General features: G+C 36.5%; 2 protein-coding genes across 2 annotated transcripts in view; one reads left to right on the top strand and one right to left on the bottom strand.

Moving 5' to 3' along the window:
* Positions 1-200, bottom strand: part of LOC118681262 (uncharacterized) — a 157,062-nt gene extending 156,862 nt beyond the window's left edge. Inside the window, exon 1 of the transcript XR_011397943.1 lies at positions 72-200. The gene's annotated coding sequence lies outside the window, so the exon portion shown is untranslated. The remainder of the gene's footprint in view (positions 1-71) is intronic.
* The window catches only part of LOC138858914 (uncharacterized), a 428,364-nt gene that overhangs the window by 150,538 nt on the left and 259,940 nt on the right, over positions 1-17,886 (top strand). The window lies entirely within an intron of this gene.

The following is a 17,886-nucleotide window of genomic DNA, read 5'->3' as shown; positions in this document are numbered from 1 at the left end:
AGTTTTTAGTTATCTTCTTATCACGGTTGGAATTTAAAAATTTTCTTCAAATATTTTTCATTTAAATTCACCCTTTACTGTTTGTGCAACGTTTTCTCGAATCGTTCATTTTTACTCGAAACTCCAACAAGAGCACATCTAATTTGGTCGTACTAAAACTTTAATTTTTTTGTAATGACTGATAAAAAGTATAAAATTATTGATTAATATTTTCACCTAGTGAAGTGAGTGCTATCCCTATTGATCGATTAAAAACAAGTGGACACAAAACAGTCCTTAAAGTTAGTTTCTTTCAAAATAAAAAATAATGAAAATTGTTACAAATTTTGGTAACACCGACTGTTCAAGATTTAAGTACATTTGAATGCAGTCCTGTCCTATTTCATTATCCTGTCCAGTCATAATTAGCAACGACACACACCAATGCCAGTCAGCTGATTGCTGAATGCTGAATGCTGAATGAACCGCATAATTGTGTCATTCTTTTAGCATTGCATTTGTAGACTAGTCATTCCACTCTAGCGTATTGAATATAAATGTAAAATTGAAACATCCCAACTATCCATATATGTATGTACATATGTATCATATGGCGTGATGCTATATCCCGTTAACCAAATGTATATTTAAGAGCACGCCGTCGGACGGATTTTCGCCGAGTGTTGCCGCCGTGTAAAACGCAATACGGACGATTTTCGTCGTACCTAGTGTATATTTAGCGCTCAAAAATATCACAATAAATGACGAAGACAAACATAAACAATCTTAATATTGCCAACACCGACATTTTCTTACATTTTTTTTTGAAAATCCTTAATATTTTTACTGAAAATAATCTTTCTTTGATATGGTGATGTCGTTTTTGCCGCCGCGGTCGGCGATAAAATTAAAAATCGTCATGGTGTGCGAAGTTAGCCGCCGTCGCGTATTGTGTTTATCTTTATATACAATCGTGTGTTCGAATCACCGACGGCATCGCCGAGTACGACGAATATTCGCCGTCGCCCATATTGTGTTTAAGCTATAAGAAGGAATTCAATAAAGAAGCGACCTATTCCGTGACAAACTGATGTAAGATCAAGACGACCTCTTTTATTTGGTGGAAATTAACACAACTTTATACACCGAGGGAATCTGGAATCGAGCGAAAAGACATGTGTTGCTGCGACGGACGTGCTGACGGCTCGAAAAATGCAAACGAAAAGGTCCTTGAGCAGTCCGTTTTGGTTGTTGGTGTTGGTGTGGTGTCTTAATGGGTGGATTGTGGTGTATTGGCGTTGAGGAGGAGCCGTTACTCATCTAGCCAATTAATAAATAAAATTGTGCCTAATATGATCTTAATAATAACCGTATAAATAATAGTTACAAAGATAGTGAGATTTGAAGGATATTCAATATTCAGTAAAACGAGAAAAATTGTATATTACAAATTTGACCACTGAAAATCCTACCTACCATCATCCCCTCGCATTTGCATGTTGCCCACAAGCTGCTTCCTCACAACATTTGCTAAAAAATCGTCCGTTTTGGTTGTTGGTGTTGGTGTGGTGTCTTAATGGGTGGATTGTGGTGTATTGGCGTTGAGGAGGAGCCGTCACTCATCTAGCCAATTAATAAATAAAATTGTGCCTAATATGATCTTAATAATAACCGTATAAATAATAGTTACAAAGATAGTGAGATTTGAAGGATATTCAATATTCAGTAAAACGAGAAAAATTGTACTTTACAAATTTGACCACTGAAAATCCTACCTACCATCATCCCCTCGCATTTGCATGTTGCCCACAAGCTGCTTCCTCACAACATTTGCTAAAAAATCGGAAATTAAAGAATTTGTCTGATGTTCCCTTCAGAAAGGAGAATTGACAACTCGGTCTATTAGCGACTTGAAATATTATTTTAATTTATTTCATATAATTCACTATATATGACATTAAATTATAAAATTTATATAAAACTGTCATTCATATGAAATCTTTAACTACTTGTATATATTCTAAGCACACTCCATATAATACTTTTATATGTTTACTTATTGTCATTATTTCATAGTTTTTCGATTTAGCCCATTTTACCTCATACAAACAATTTAGTGTCAATATGTATGCGTGTATGTATATATGTATGTTTGTCGAGAAAGTCGTCTTTTCGTTTTTTTCAACACAACAATGTCCGCGCGAACTCGCCGTTATATCGTTAGCTTGCACCCATACACAGCGGTGTTTCAACTGAGGACCCATGGTAATTATTATGTTGCTTAATTTGTATTGAAAAATACTGATGCATTTATGTCTTATTTTTGTAATATAATAATAATATACGTAAAAATATAAATACACATGAATTCATACTTATTTCAATGTTTTTAAAATAAACTCGATTAATAAAAATAAATCTGAATAATTATGTGGCAGTGTGCCCCTGACCCCCTATTTTATTGTTACCGTGGCCAATAATCCATGCCAAATTTGATCAAGTAATTTTAGTTGAAATATTGAGGCGTTAACTACAAAAGGGGTGTTATCGAGGTTTTTTTTACCTAGGTTATGTTTTCTACCTACGTTTCGAACTATTTATTTCCTACCTATTATTCTACCTAGATTTGGTTTGTACCTACCCATCAGTTAATTAGGGTTTTAAAACTGAATAATTATCTTTACAAAGGTATTTCTCTATTATTATTAATAAATAATAATATATCTTGAATAATTAGAGATTTGTTTATTTAATGGTTAATTAAATAATATTTTTGCTCCTTACTCTTATGTATCTATTCTTAACACATTTTTCAACTTATTGTCCCAATTAGCTACATCTCACACCTTACTTTTGGCACAAGCAAAACAGTTTTTGGCAGATATAAGATAATTTTTATTGAAAGCTCAAATTGGACAGTATAAATAATTAATTATTCTGATTTGTTTATAATATATTATTTATAAAGTGTTTAAATCTGACAGCTGTATGCTATAGTGGTCCGATCTTAACAATTCGTTCGAAGATTGAAGTCACATCTTAAGCAATAATCCATACTAAAAACTTCCATACAAAAATTTATTTTGATCGGTCAGTTTCTATGATAGCTGTTTAATATATTGGTCTGATATGAACAGTTCGTTCGAAAATTGTAGCGATATCTTGGACAATCATCATCCATGCCATATTTCGTGAAGATAACTTGTCATAATTTTTTTCATATAAGAACTTTATTTAGATTGTAAGTTTGTATGGCAGCTATATGCCATTGAGAGAAATCAATGCCGGATTTCGTGAAGATATTTTATCTAATGAACAATTTTTCCATGCAAGAACTTGATTCCGATCGTTCAGTTTATATAGCAGCTATATGCTATTGTAATCCGATGTGAAAAATTTCTTTGGAGATTGCATTACTTCTTCTAGCAAAAACTCATGCCAAATATTGTGAACATACCTCGTCAAATGAAAACGTTTTCCATGCAAGTACTTGATTCCGATCGTTCAGTTTGTATGGCAGATATATGCTATAGTGATCCGATCTGAACAATTTCTTTGGAGATTGCATTACTTCTTCTAGCAAAAACTAATGCCAAATATTGTGAACATACCTCGTCAAATGAAAACGTTTTCCATGCAAGAACTTGATTCCGATCGTTCAGTTTGTATGGCAGATATATGCTATAGTGATCCGATCTGAACAATTTCTTTGGAGATTGCATTACTTCTTCTATCAAAAACTCATACCAAATATTGTGAACATACCTCGTCAAATGAAAACGTTTTCCATGCAAGTACTTGATTCCGATCGTTCAGTTTGTATGGCAGATATATGCTATAGTGATCCGATCTGAACAATTTCTTCGGAGATTGCATTACTTCTTCTAGCAAAAACTCATGCTAAATATTGTGAACATACCTCGTCATATGAAAACGTTTTCCATGCAGGTACTTGATTCCGATCGTTCAGTTTGTATGGCAGATATATGCTATAGTGATCCGATCTAAACAATTTCTTCCGAGATTGCATTACTTCTTCTAGCAAAAACTCATGACAAATATTGTGAACATACCTCGTCAAATGAAAAAGTTTTCCATACAAACACTTGATTCCGATTGTTCAGTTTACATGGCAGCTATATGCTATAGTGATCCGATATCGGCGGTTCCGACAAATGAGCAGCTTCTTGGGGAGAAAAAGAAGTGTTCAAAATTTCAGATCGATATCTCAAAAACTGAGGGACTAGTTCGCGTATATACAGACGGACAGACGGACATGGCTAAATCAACTCAGCTATTTATATATATACTTTATATGGTCTCCGACGTTTTCTTCTGGGTGTTACAAACTTCGTGGCAAAATTAATATACCCGTTCAGGGTATAAAAAGCTCTGATATCTCATTTGTAATAACAATTGACAATTTAAAACAAATAAATCGACCTATTTACTTATTTTTGCACGAAAAATCCCCCTTTGAACAAGATATTTAAATTTCAAGGAAGTGAAAGGTTTTAGTACTGCAACAACGAAATTGTGTACATCAGCTGTTTGATATGTCGCGGCCGTGCAGTCGTGTTGTGCAGTCGCCTTTATGTTCAAAGCCTTATGGTGGAATTAGTGACCATCGTACCGATATCCCCCTTTACGGAAGCTAGTAGCGGTGGTGAGTGTTCATATGCATTTCGCTCTCATATAGTAAATGTTAGATCATCGTATCGGTCGTATCAACTGATACAGTCTGCGGTGTTGCGTCAGTCATTAACAGCAACATTAGAGTACAGAAGGTTATGACAACAGTATATGCCCTCAAACCAAGCTTGATAGAATTCAAGATTACGCCAACCGCCATCTTGCGACGTAATTCGTTTGAAATAAGAAGAAGAAGCATAGAACAGAATATATTGTATATATGTTGCGTGAAAAAATTTGGGAAATATTTAATAAATGCTTTTATCTATTGATCACATAATTACCAATTAAGTGAATGACTAAAAGTTATTAAAATTAGTATCGAAGGATTATGGATAACTACAACAAACGACGATTTACGTTTTTATCATGGTCGGAGAGCTGCAACAGCAAAGACAATTTACAAGATGAATTCCGAAGACGTTCTGGCTAAATAGTTAAGCTTCCCGCCCTGAAGAACTCAAATAGAGAATGTTAATAAATAGATAAGGCGCAAATGTTAAAAAGTACTAATTTGAGCTTTTCACAAGAACAAGGGAACATCGAAAAATGCAACTTCGAATCATTTGAAATACATCACGCAGTGATCGAAACGGCAACACAAAGAATGTTCTTAAATGAATTATGCGCATGCTGATTTAAATTTGCATATTACCAAAAAACCATAATTTTTTATAATTAGAAATAATCCTTCGAATTATATAAGAGGATTATTGGTTAAAGCCCCAGAATTAACAATAAAATAAGTAATTATTAGATAAATTCTACAACACATTTTTGTGCGTTGCATGAACAATGTCTAATATGCAAGAGATAACAATAAAACAGTATGAATTTATGAGTATTTATATTTTTACGTAAATATTATAATATGGCGTAACTAAGCCCTAAGATATCAGTATTTTTCTATACAAATTAATCAATAGGATAATACAATATAAATCCTCCGTTGAAACGCCTCTGACCATGATGGTACGCCATGGAAGTAACGGCGAGTTTGCGCGGAGACGGGAAAATTGAGTTCTGACAAAAGGTTAAAAAAACCAAATAAAAACTTTGCCGACAAATGTACATATATACGAGCTCGCATACATATTGACGTCGAATTTTGCCCATCGGGGCGGAGTTGACAAAATTTGTTTAAATAGACAATTTTGCGACAATTCTGGAAGAGAAGGTGCAGGCGGAGAATGCTAATAAATAGAGAAGGTGCAAATGTTAAGAAATACTAAATGGAGCTTTTCACAAGAGGGAACATCGAAAAATACAACTTCAACTCATTTGATGTACACCACGCAATGAACGAAACGCATTTTCTGCTATAAATAGACACAAAGAATGTTCTTAAATGAATTATGCGCTTGCTGATTTACATTTGCATTATCCCAAAAAATCATAATTTTTGTAATATAAAATAATCCTTCGAATTATATAAGAGGATTAATGGTTAAAGCTCCAGAATTTACAATAAAATAAGTAATTAATAGATAAATTCTACAACACATTTTTGTGCGTTGTATGAACAATGTCCAATAGGCAAATGATAGCAATAAAACAGTGACTAAGCGGCCGCGATTTCGCTTTACAGTGGCTCAGGTCGTAAGCGTGAAGGAGTTAAGCCATTCCGAATACAAACGCTTACGTTCGAATCCTGTAAATCAGAAATCATAATTTTTATTTATCTTTTATTTTATTATTTGACATTTTAGCTGATTTCAATTTAATTACTTTAATAGCATATTTTACTTCCTTAATACACATGAATTCATACTTATTTCAATGTTTTTAAAATAAACTCGATTAATAAAAATAAATCTGAATAATTATGTGGCAGTGTGCCCCTGACCCCTCCTTGCTTGCGATCGTTCAACTTGTTTCTCGCAAAAAGCAAAAAGTGTTTACAAAAGTCATTGTGTGAGCGGGGCAAGAAGAAGCAGGCATCAGCGTTTTTAACCTTTTGTCAGAACTCAATTTTCCCGTCTCCGCGCAAACTCGCCGTTACTTCCATGGCGTACCATCATGGTCAGAGGCGTTTCAACGGAGGATTTATATTGTATTATCCTATTGATTAATTTGTATAGAAAAATACTGATATCTTAGGGCTTAGTTACGCCATATTATAATATTTACGTAAAAATATAAATACTCATAAATTCATACTGTTTTATTGTTATCTCTTGCATATTAGATATTGTTCATGCAACACACAAAAATGTGTTGTAGAATTTATCTAATAATTACTTATTTCATTGTAAATTCTGGGGCTTTAACCAATAATCCTCTTATATAATTCGAAGGATTATTTCTTATTACAAAAATTGTGATTTTTTGGTAATATGCAAATTTAAATCAGCATGCGCATAATTCATTTAAGAACATTCTTTGTGTTGCCGTTTCGATCACTGCGTGATGTATTTCAAATGATTCGAAGTTGCATTTTTCGATGTTCCCTTGTTCTTGTGAAAAGCTCAAATTAGTACTTTTTAACATTTGCGCCTTCTCTATTTATTAACATTCTCTATTTGAGTTCTTCAGGGCGGGAAGCTTAACTATTTAGCCAGAACGTCTTCGGAATTCATCTTGTAAATTGTCTTTGCTGTTGCAGCTCTCCGACCATGATAAAAACGTAAATCGTCGTTTGTTGTAGTTATCCATAATCCTTTGATACTAATTTTAATAACTTTTAGTCATTCACTTAATTGGTAATTATGTGATCAATAGATGAAAGCATTTATTAAATATTTCCCAAATTTTCTCACGCAACATATATACAATATATTCTGTTCTATGCTTCTTCTTCTTATTTCAAACGAATTACGTCGCAAGATGGCGGTTGGCGTAATCTTGAATTCTATCAAGCTTGGTTTGAGGGCATATACTGTTGTCATAACCTTCTGTACTCTAATGCTGCTGTTAATGACCGACGCAACACCGCAGACTGTATCAGTTGATACGAGCGATACGATGATCTAACATTTACTATATGAGAGCGAAATGCATATGAACACTCACCACCGCTACTAGCTTCCGTAAAGGGGGATATCGGTACGATGGTCACTAATTCCACCATAAGGCTTTGAACATAAAGGCGACTGCACAACACGACTGCACGGCCGCGACATATCAAACAGCTGATGTACACAATTTCGTTGTTGCAGTACTAAAACCTTTCACTTCCTTGAAATTTAAATATCTTGTTCAAAGGGGGATTTTTCGTGCAAAAATAAGTAAATAGGTCGATTTATTTGTTTTAAATTGTCAATTGTTATTACAAATGAGATATCAGAGCTTTTTATACCCTGAACGGGTATATTAATTTTGCCACGAAGTTTGTAACACCCAGAAGAAAACGTCGGAGACCATATAAAGTATATATATAAATAGCTGAGTTGATTAAGCCATGTCCGTCTGTCCGTCTGTATATACGCGAACTAGTCCCTCAGTTTTTGAGATATCGATCTGAAATTTTGAACACTTCTTTTTCTCCCCAAGAAGCTGCTCATTTGTCGGAACCGCCGATATCGGATCACTATAGCACATAGCTGCCATGTAAACTGAACAATCGGAATCAAGTGTTTGTATGGAAAACTTTTTCATTTGACGAGGTATGTTCACAATATTTGTCATGAGTTTTTGCTAGAAGAAGTAATGCAATCTCGGAAGAAATTGTTTAGATCGGATCACTATAGCATATATCTGCCATACAAACTGAACGATCGGAATCAAGTACCTGCATGGAAAACGTTTTCATATGACGAGGTATGTTCACAATATTTAGCATGAGTTTTTGCTAGAAGAAGTAATGCAATCTCCGAAGAAATTGTTCAGATCGGATCACTATAGCATATATCTGCCATACAAACTGAACGATCGGAATCAAGTACTTGCATGGAAAACGTTTTCATTTGACGAGGTATGTTCACAATATTTGGTATGAGTTTTTGATAGAAGAAGTAATGCAATCTCCAAAGAAATTGTTCAGATCGGATCACTATAGCATATATCTGCCATACAAACTGAACGATCGGAATCAAGTACCTGCATGGAAAACGTTTTCATATGACGAGGTATGTTCACAATATTTAGCATGAGTTTTTGCTAGAAGAAGTAATGCAATCTCCGAAGAAATTGTTCAGATCGGATCACTATAGCATATATCTGCCATACAAACTGAACGATCGGAATCAAGTTCTTGCATGGAAAACGTTTTCATTTGACGAGGTATGTTCACAATATTTGGCATTAGTTTTTGCTAGAAGAAGTAATGCAATCTCCAAAGAAATTGTTCAGATCGGATCACTATAGCATATATCTGCCATACAAACTGAACGATCGGAATCAAGTACTTGCAAGGAAAACGTTTTCATTTGACGAGGTATGTTCACAATATTTGGCATGAGTTTTTGCTAGAAGAAGTAATGCAATCTCGGAAGAAGTTGTTTAGATCGGATCACTATAGCATATATCTGCCATACAAACTGAACGATCGGAATCAAGTACCTGCATGGAAAACGTTTTCATATGACGAGGTATGTTCACAATATTTAGCATAAGTTTTTGCTAGAAGAAGTAATGCAATCTCCGAAGAAATTGTTCAGATCGGATCACTATAGCATATATCTGCCATACAAACTGAACGATCGGAATCAAGTACTTGCATGGAAAACGTTTTCATTTGACGAGGTATGTTCACAATATTTGGTATGAGTTTTTGATAGAAGAAGTAATGCAATCTCTGAAGAAATTGTTCAGATCGGATCACTTTAGCATATATCTGCCATACAAACTGAACGATCGGAATCAAGTACCTGCATGGAAAACGTTTTCATATGACGAGGTATGTTCACAATATTTGGCATGAGTTTTTGCTAGAAGAAGTAATGCAATCTCCAAAGAAATTGTTCAGATCGGATCACTATAGCATATATCTGCCATACAAACTGAACGATCGGAATCAAGTACTTGCATGGAAAACGTTTTCATATGACGAGGTATGTTCACAATATTTAGCATGAGTTTTTGCTAGAAGAAGTAATGCAATCTCCGAAGAAATTGTTCAGATCGGATCACTATAGCATATATCTGCCATACAAACTGAACGATCGGAATCAAGTACTTGCAAGGAAAACGTTTTCATTTGACGAGGTATGTTCACAATATTTGGCATGAGTTTTTGCTAGAAGAAGTAATGCAATCTCCAAAGAAATTGTTCAGATCGGATCACTATAGCATATATCTGCCATACAAACTGAACGATCGGAATCAAGTACTTGCATGGAAAACGTTTTCATTTGACGAGGTATGTTCACAATATTTGGCATGAGTTTTTGCTAGAAGAAGTAATGCAATCTCCAAAGAAATTGTTCAGATCGGATCACTATAGCATATATCTGCCATACAAACTGAACGATCGGAATCAAGTACTTGCATGGAAAACGTTTTCATTTGACGAGGTATGTTCACAATATTTGGCATGAGTTTTTGCTAGAAGAAGTAATGCAATCTCCAAAGAAATTTTTCACATCGGATTACAATAGCACATAGCTGCTATATAAACTGAACGATCGGAATCAAGTTCTTGCATGGAAAAATTGTTCATTAGATAAAATATCTTCACGAAATCCGGCATTGATTTCTCTCAATGGCATATAGCTGCCATACAAACTTACAATCTAAATAAAGTTCTTATATGAAAAAAATTATGACAAGTTATCTTCACGAAATATGGCATGGATGATGATTGTCCAAGATATCGCTACAATTTTCGAACGAACTGTTCATATCAGACCACTATATTAAACAGCTATCATAGAAACTGACCGATCAAAATAAATTTTTGTATGGAAGTTTTTAGTATGGATTATTGCTTAAGATGTGACTTCAATCTTCGAACGAATTGTTAAGATCGGACCACTATAGCATACAGCTGTCAGATTTAAACACTTTATAAATAATATATTATAAACAAATCAGATTAATTAATTATTTATACTGTCCAATTTGAGCTTTCAATAAAAATTATCTTATATCTGCCAAAAACTGTTTTGCTTGTGCCAAAAGTAAGGTGTGAGATGTAGCTAATTGGGACAATAAGTTGAAAAATGTGTTAAGAATAGATACATAAGAGTAAGGAGCAAAAATATTATTTAATTAACCATTAAATAAACAAATCTCTAATTATTCAAGATATATTATTATTTATTAATAATAATAGAGAACTACCTTTGTAAAGATAATTATTCAGTTTTAAAACCCTAATTAACTGATGGGTAGGTACAAACCAAATCTAGGTAGAATAATAGGTAGGAAATAAATAGTTCGAAACGTAGGTAGAAAACATAACCTAGGTAAAAAAAACCTCTACAATGCACTTTTTGTAATTAACACATTAGTATTCCTACGAAAGTTGCTTGATGATACTAAGAAGGGCAAAAGAGTTTACAGATGTGAAGTCGGGCTCTAAAACATTCAATAAATAGGACCCGACGCATCGGATCACTCCAGTTTACGCGAGCAGCTTAAACTTTCAACAACGCAAATAAGTTTCAAAATCAAAGAAAAAATCCTTTTTTAAATAACATGCATACTTTTAATTATATTATTATTACTTAATTTATTAATATTTTAGTATAATTTTTATTTGTATAATATTTTTTAGTAATTTTTGAAAATGCCAATAGTATCTAGGCAATCGCAGGATATATAGTAAAAATTTGGAAAATAATAGACAAAGGAACGCTGACTATATTGCAGAATTACGCAGCTCAAATTTGGAGTACGGCAATGAGGAGAGAACTCGTGATAGTTCTGCACGTTCCACTAGACGACAGAACCTACATCACAGAGCAGCAGCGTAATACAGTAGGTCTTTCAAATAAACGTTTGAATCCAGAATATAGAGCAGCGGAGCAGGAGCGCGACACAATAGGACATTCGATCAGGCGCTTGGATCCGGAATATAGAACTGAAGAGCAGCAGCCTAATACAGAAGGTCATTCAAATATACGTTTGAATCCCGAATATAGAGCAGCGGAGCAGGAACGCAACACAATGGGTCCTTCAAACAGGCGCTTGGATCCGGAATATAGAGCAGCGGAGCAGGAGCGCGACACAATGGTACGGCGCCAGAATGCAATAATAAGAGAAGAAGAGAGGCAACGAGATGCAGCATTGGGGAGAAGTCGTCGAGAAGATCCAATAAGAAGACGTCGTGAGCAAATTTTAAATTCTTCTCAAAGAAGAGTGACCCGCCAGCAAACGAGCAGGAATCAACGTTGGAAAGAGTACAATTGCATAGATCGGATCCCGTAAATCGTCAGTTAGAAAGCGAGAAGCAAACCAAGAGGAATATAAGAAGACGTCGTGAAATTTCTCCTGATGCACAGCTAGAAGAACAAGAACGTCAACGTCAACGTCGAGCTGCCAATATCTTTGATATGTACGCATTGTTGATAAAGAAAGGACCCACTGAAATATGCGTCTGTTGCGGTGGCACTTGGTTCCCTCATCAAGTGAAAAAACTAGAAAAATGTCAGAATTCAACAAAATTTACGCGCTCAGAAGATGCTAGAAAAGTGTTATCTGTCATCAAAATTTCCGTCTTCGAACCAAAAGTACAACTTTTGCAACACATGCTATCGTATTGTTAGGAAGGGCAAGATACCAAATATCAGAAGGATTGGAGTTTCCTGATATTCCGGAATGCCTTCAGGATTTAACGCGTCTAGAAGAAAGACTGATATCACCGAGGATCCCATTTATGCGCATCATCTCCTTAGGATATGAACGACAATGTCCTATTCGTGGAGCAGTGGTGAATATCCCCATTTTAGTTATAGAGACAGTCACCATGCTTCCACGAAGATTTGATAACAGCCATATTATACGCCAACGTCGATTGGAATATGAACAAAATTTTATGACAGAGACAGTGCGACCAGCAAAAATATTGGAGGCACTAAACTATCTGCTGGGTACAGAGCTCTACGTCAAGCATAATATCCAAATGTCAAGTGATTGGCTGGCAAATGCTGGAAACGAGGAAACTGTGCCATTAATTGCGGATCCTGCAGATGAGGCAGAAGTAAGAGACCTTCTTAATGCCCGTCAGGAAAATGTACCGCTTGAAATGAAAGAGGATTTAAATCCAGGTGGTCAGGAGACTTTAATGGACAATGAACCCGTTGAAAATCGATCCATTGAACGGGTTGCAATGGCACCAGGACAAGGTAGATGCCCAAGGGACGTTACAACCGACGACGATGCTCAGGAATTGTCGTATCCAACGATTTACTGCGGAAAAAAGAGGACAACTACAACAACTTATAGTAAAATTGCACGTTCTGAAATTCGACGCTATAATCAGCGTTGTGTGCGCGTGGACGTGCTCCTGTATATTTATAAGTTCTACGAGTTGGACCGCATTAAAAATGCAATTTCCTTTTGCCTGCGTAAAAAGTCTGGATCGAGGAATATAACTGCTGCAAATGTGAGGGATGAAAATTTTGTCAGCAACCTTATCCAGCATGATGAAGGCTATCATGTACTCAAAGGACTTCGATCCTCACCTGCACATTGGGAGGCAGAAAAGAAGAAAGTTTTAGCCATGATCCGCCAGTTTGGTTTGCCAACATTTTTTATCACAATGTCAGCTGCAGAAACAAAATGGCCTGAGTTGTTAGTCATATTGAAGAAACTGGTGGAGAAAGTAGACATTTCGAAAGAGGAAGCTACTGCTCTATCAAGCTCTGAAAAGGCGAGACTGATAAGGACAGACAGGTATTTCGACAATCGATTCCTCCAAATGCTAAAATTATTACAAAACGGACTATTTGGAGAGAATTTAGTAGTCCGTTACTACTACAGAATTGAATTCCAGCAGTGGGGATCACCACATTGTCATGGCATGTACTGGCTAAGTAACGCACAACTGGAAAGTGATGGAATCACCAACACAAATGATGTTGAAACATTCATCGATCGACACATCACAACCGATGGGGATGATTTGGACTTACTGGAATTCATACAGTATCAAAAACACAGACATGGTCGAGCTTGCCTAAGAGACCTACATGGAAAACAAGTGTGCCGATTCAACATGCCATATCCGCCGATGCCATGGACAGAAATACTTTTCCCTATGAAGAATGAGGAAGGTATTGAGCAACACAAAGCTCAACTCCAAAAAATACAGGAACTATTAACTCTAACGGATCTCCCAGAGGATGAAATAATACGGTTGAACTGCTTCGAAAATTTTTTGGCGGATGAGCGAATCAACACTGACTATGAAGGATACAAGCTTGCTCTTCGCTCATCTGTAAAAAAAGCCACACATTTACCTAAAGAGAAAATTTTCAGACAGGCTTCTAAATGCCTATAATCAAAATATCCTTAAATTGCATAGAGCAAATATGGATATTCAATTCATTCTGGACGCATACGCTTGCTGCAGCTATATTATTAATTAAATAAATAAATCCAATAGAGGAGTATCAACATTATTGAGACAAGCCATGGAGGAAATAAATTCAGGGAATTTCTCCATTAAAAGAAAACTGCAGCACATCGGAAACAAATTTGTAAATGGATCGGAAATATCGGCTCAAGAAGCAGCTTATAATATTTTGTGACTGCATCTATCAAAAGCCAGTTATGGGGAAATATTTATAAATACATCACATCCAAACAACCGAGTAAGGATGATAAAGCCCCGACTTGAATTGAATGCTTTACAGGAGGACTCTACGGACATATATGTGCCGAGTGTACTGGAGCACTACTCTCAAAGGCCCGATCAATTGGAAGAACTATGCTTAGCAGATTTTGCAAAACAAGCAGAAATGTTTCTGATAATAACGAAGAATACAACGAAGTAGAGATCGAGGATGACACGACAGCTGCACTTCCAATGGCATTAAAGGATGGATCAGGATTTCTAAGGAAAAGGAAGCAAGCCCTTATTCTGCGTTGGAAACGTTTTAGCGTTGAAAGTTCAAGAGCCGATTTCTTCAGAGAAAACGCCATGATGTTTCACCCATGGAGAAATGAGGAAACAGACTTATTAAATATTGACGTCGAGAGTATTTACAATTCACACAAGGAGCAAATTGAGCTGAATAAGCTCAAATATGACAAATTTTCATCGAACGAACTAGAACGGATTTTGGAAAACCTTCATGTCACAGCGGAAGAAACAGCTGATGATCGAGCTGCCTCACAACTTTTAGATCCCGAATTTAGAGCTCTAGCCGTTCCAGAGCAAACAGGAGACATTAATGTTTTTCAAGAGCACAACAATACAGAGGAAGAGGAAGAGGCGGTTCGATTAATTAAACTCCCACCTCTAATATTAGAAGACCATTTACTGGCAATGGTGCAGTCACTTAACAGCAGACAGAGGGAATACTTTGCTCATGTAATGCACAATGTAAGTAAAAGGGAAATCTTCTTCGAATATGTCGGAGGCGGTGCTGGAGTGGGCAAGAGTCGGCTTATAACAACTATATATCAAGGTGTTACTCTGTGCACCCACTAGCAAAGCAGCATTTGGAATTGGGGGCCTAACCTTTCATAGGAGAACCAATCCGGAATATAGAGCAGCGGAGCAGGAGCGCGACACAATGGAACGTTCTGTACGGCGCCAGAATGCAATAATAAGAGAAGAAGAGAGGCAACGAGATGCAGCATTTGGGAGAAGTCGTCGAGAAGATCCAATAAGAAGACGTCGTGAGCAAATTTTAAATTCTTCTCAAAAAAGAGTGACCCGCCAGCAAACCAGGCAACAACTAGCAAACGAGCAGGAATCAACGTTGGAAAGAGTACAATTGCATAGATCGGTTCCCGTAAATCGTCAGTTAGAAAGCGAGAGGCAAACCAAGAGGAATATAAGAAGATGTCGTGAACTTTCTCCTGATGCACAGCTAGAAGAACAAGAACGTCAACGTCGAGCTGCCAATATCTTTGATATGTACGCATTGTTGATAAAGAAAGGACCCACTGAAATATGCGTCTGTTGCGGTGGCACTTGGTTCCCTCATCAAGTGAAAAAACTAGAAAAATGTCAGACTTCAACAAAATTTGCGCGCTCAGAAGATGCTAGAAAAGTGTTTTATCTGTCATCAAAATTTCCGTCTTCGAACCAAAAGTACAACTTTTGCAACACATGCTATCGTATTGTTAGGAAGGGCAAGATACCAAACATCGGAAGGATTGGATATTCTGGAATGCCTTCAGGACTTAAAATGTCTAGAAGAAAGACTGATATCACCGAGGATCCCATTTATGCGCATCATCTCCTTAGGATATGAACGACAATGTCCTATTCGTGGAGCAGTGGTGAATATCCCCATTTTAGTTATAGAGACAGTCACCATGCTTCCACGAAGATTTGATAACAGCCATATTATTCAAGTGCACTTGAAACGTCGATTGGAATATGAACAAAATTTTATGACAGAGACAGTGCGACCAGCAAAAATATTGGAGGCACTAAACTATCTGCTGGGTACAGAGCTCTACGTCAAGCTAAATATCCAAATGTCAAGTAATTGGCTGGCAAATGCTGGAAACGAGGAAACTGTGCCATTTATTGCGGATTCTGCAGATGAGGCAGAAGTAAGAGACCTTCTTAATGCCCGTCAGGAAAATGTACCGCTTGAAATGGAAGAGGATTTAAATCCAGGTGGTCAGGAGACTTTAATGGACAATGAACCCGTTGAAAATCGATCCATTGAACGGGTTGCAATGGCACCAGGACAAGGTAGATGCCCAAGGGACGTTACAACCGACGACGATGCTCAGGAATTGTCGTATCCAACGATTTACTGCGGAAAAAAGAGGACAACTACAACAACTTATAGTAAAATTGCACGTTCTGAAATTCGACGCTATGATCAGCGTTGTGTGCGCGTGGACGTGCTCCTGTATATTTATAAGTTCTACGAGTTGGACCGCATTAAAAATGCAATTTCCTTTTGCCTGCGTAAAAAGTCTGGATCGAGGAATATAACTGCTGCAAATGTGAGGGATGAAAATTTTGTCAGCAACCTTATCCAGCATGATGAAGGCTATCATGTACTCAAAGGACTTCGATCCTCACCTGCACATTGGGAGGCAGAAAAGAAGAAAGTTTTAGCCATGATCCGCCAGTTTGGTTTGCCAACATTTTTTATCACAATGTCTGCTGCAGAAACAAAATGGCCTGAGTTGTTAGTCATATTGAAGAAACTGGTGGAGAAAGTAGACATTTCGAAAGAGGAAGCTACTGCTCTATCAAGCTCTGATAAGGACAGACAGGTATTTCGACAATCGATTCCTCCAAATGCTAAAATTATTACAAAACGGACTATTTGGAGAGAATTTAGTAGTCCGTTACTACTACAGAATTGAATTCCAGCAGTGGGGATCACCACATTGTCATGGCATGTACTGGCTAAGTAACGCACCACAACTGGAAAGTGATGGAATCACCAACACAAATGATGTTGAAACATTCATCGATCGACACATCACAACCGATGGGGATGATTTGGACTTACTGGAATTCATACAGTATCAAAAACACAGACATGGTCGAGCTTGCCTAAGAGACCTACATGGAAAACAAGTGTGCCGATTCAACATGCCATATCCGCTGATGCCACGGACAGAAATACTTTTCCCTCTGGAGAATGAGGAAGGTATTGAGCAACTCAAAGCTCAACTCCAAAAAATACAGGAACTATTAACTCTAACGGATCTCCCAGAGGATGAAATAATACGGTTGAACTGCTTCGAAAATTTTTTGGCGGATGAGCGAATCAACACTGACTATGAAGGATACAAGCTTGCTCTTCGCTCATCTGTAAAAAAAGCCACACATTTACCTAAAGAGAAAATTTTCAGACAGGCTTCTAAATGCCTATAATCAAAATATCCTTAAATTGCATAGAGCAAATATGGATATTCAATTCATTCTGGACGCATACTTATTGAGATAAGCCATGGAGGAAATAAATGCAGGGAATTTCTCCATTAAAAGAAAACTGCAGCACATCGGAAACAAATTTGTAAATGGATCGGAAATATCGGCTCAAGAAGCAGCTTATAATATTTTGGGACTGCATCTATCAGAAGCCAGTAATGGGGAAATATTTATAAATACATCACATCCAAACAACCGAGTAAGGATGATAAAGCCCCGACTTGAATTGAATGCTTTACAGGAGGACT

Source organism: Bactrocera oleae, chromosome 2 (assembly GCF_042242935.1).
Source record: "Bactrocera oleae isolate idBacOlea1 chromosome 2, idBacOlea1, whole genome shotgun sequence".
NCBI classification, from domain to species: domain Eukaryota; kingdom Metazoa; phylum Arthropoda; class Insecta; order Diptera; family Tephritidae; genus Bactrocera; species Bactrocera oleae.
This window is presented reverse-complemented; position numbering and strand designations above follow the sequence as displayed.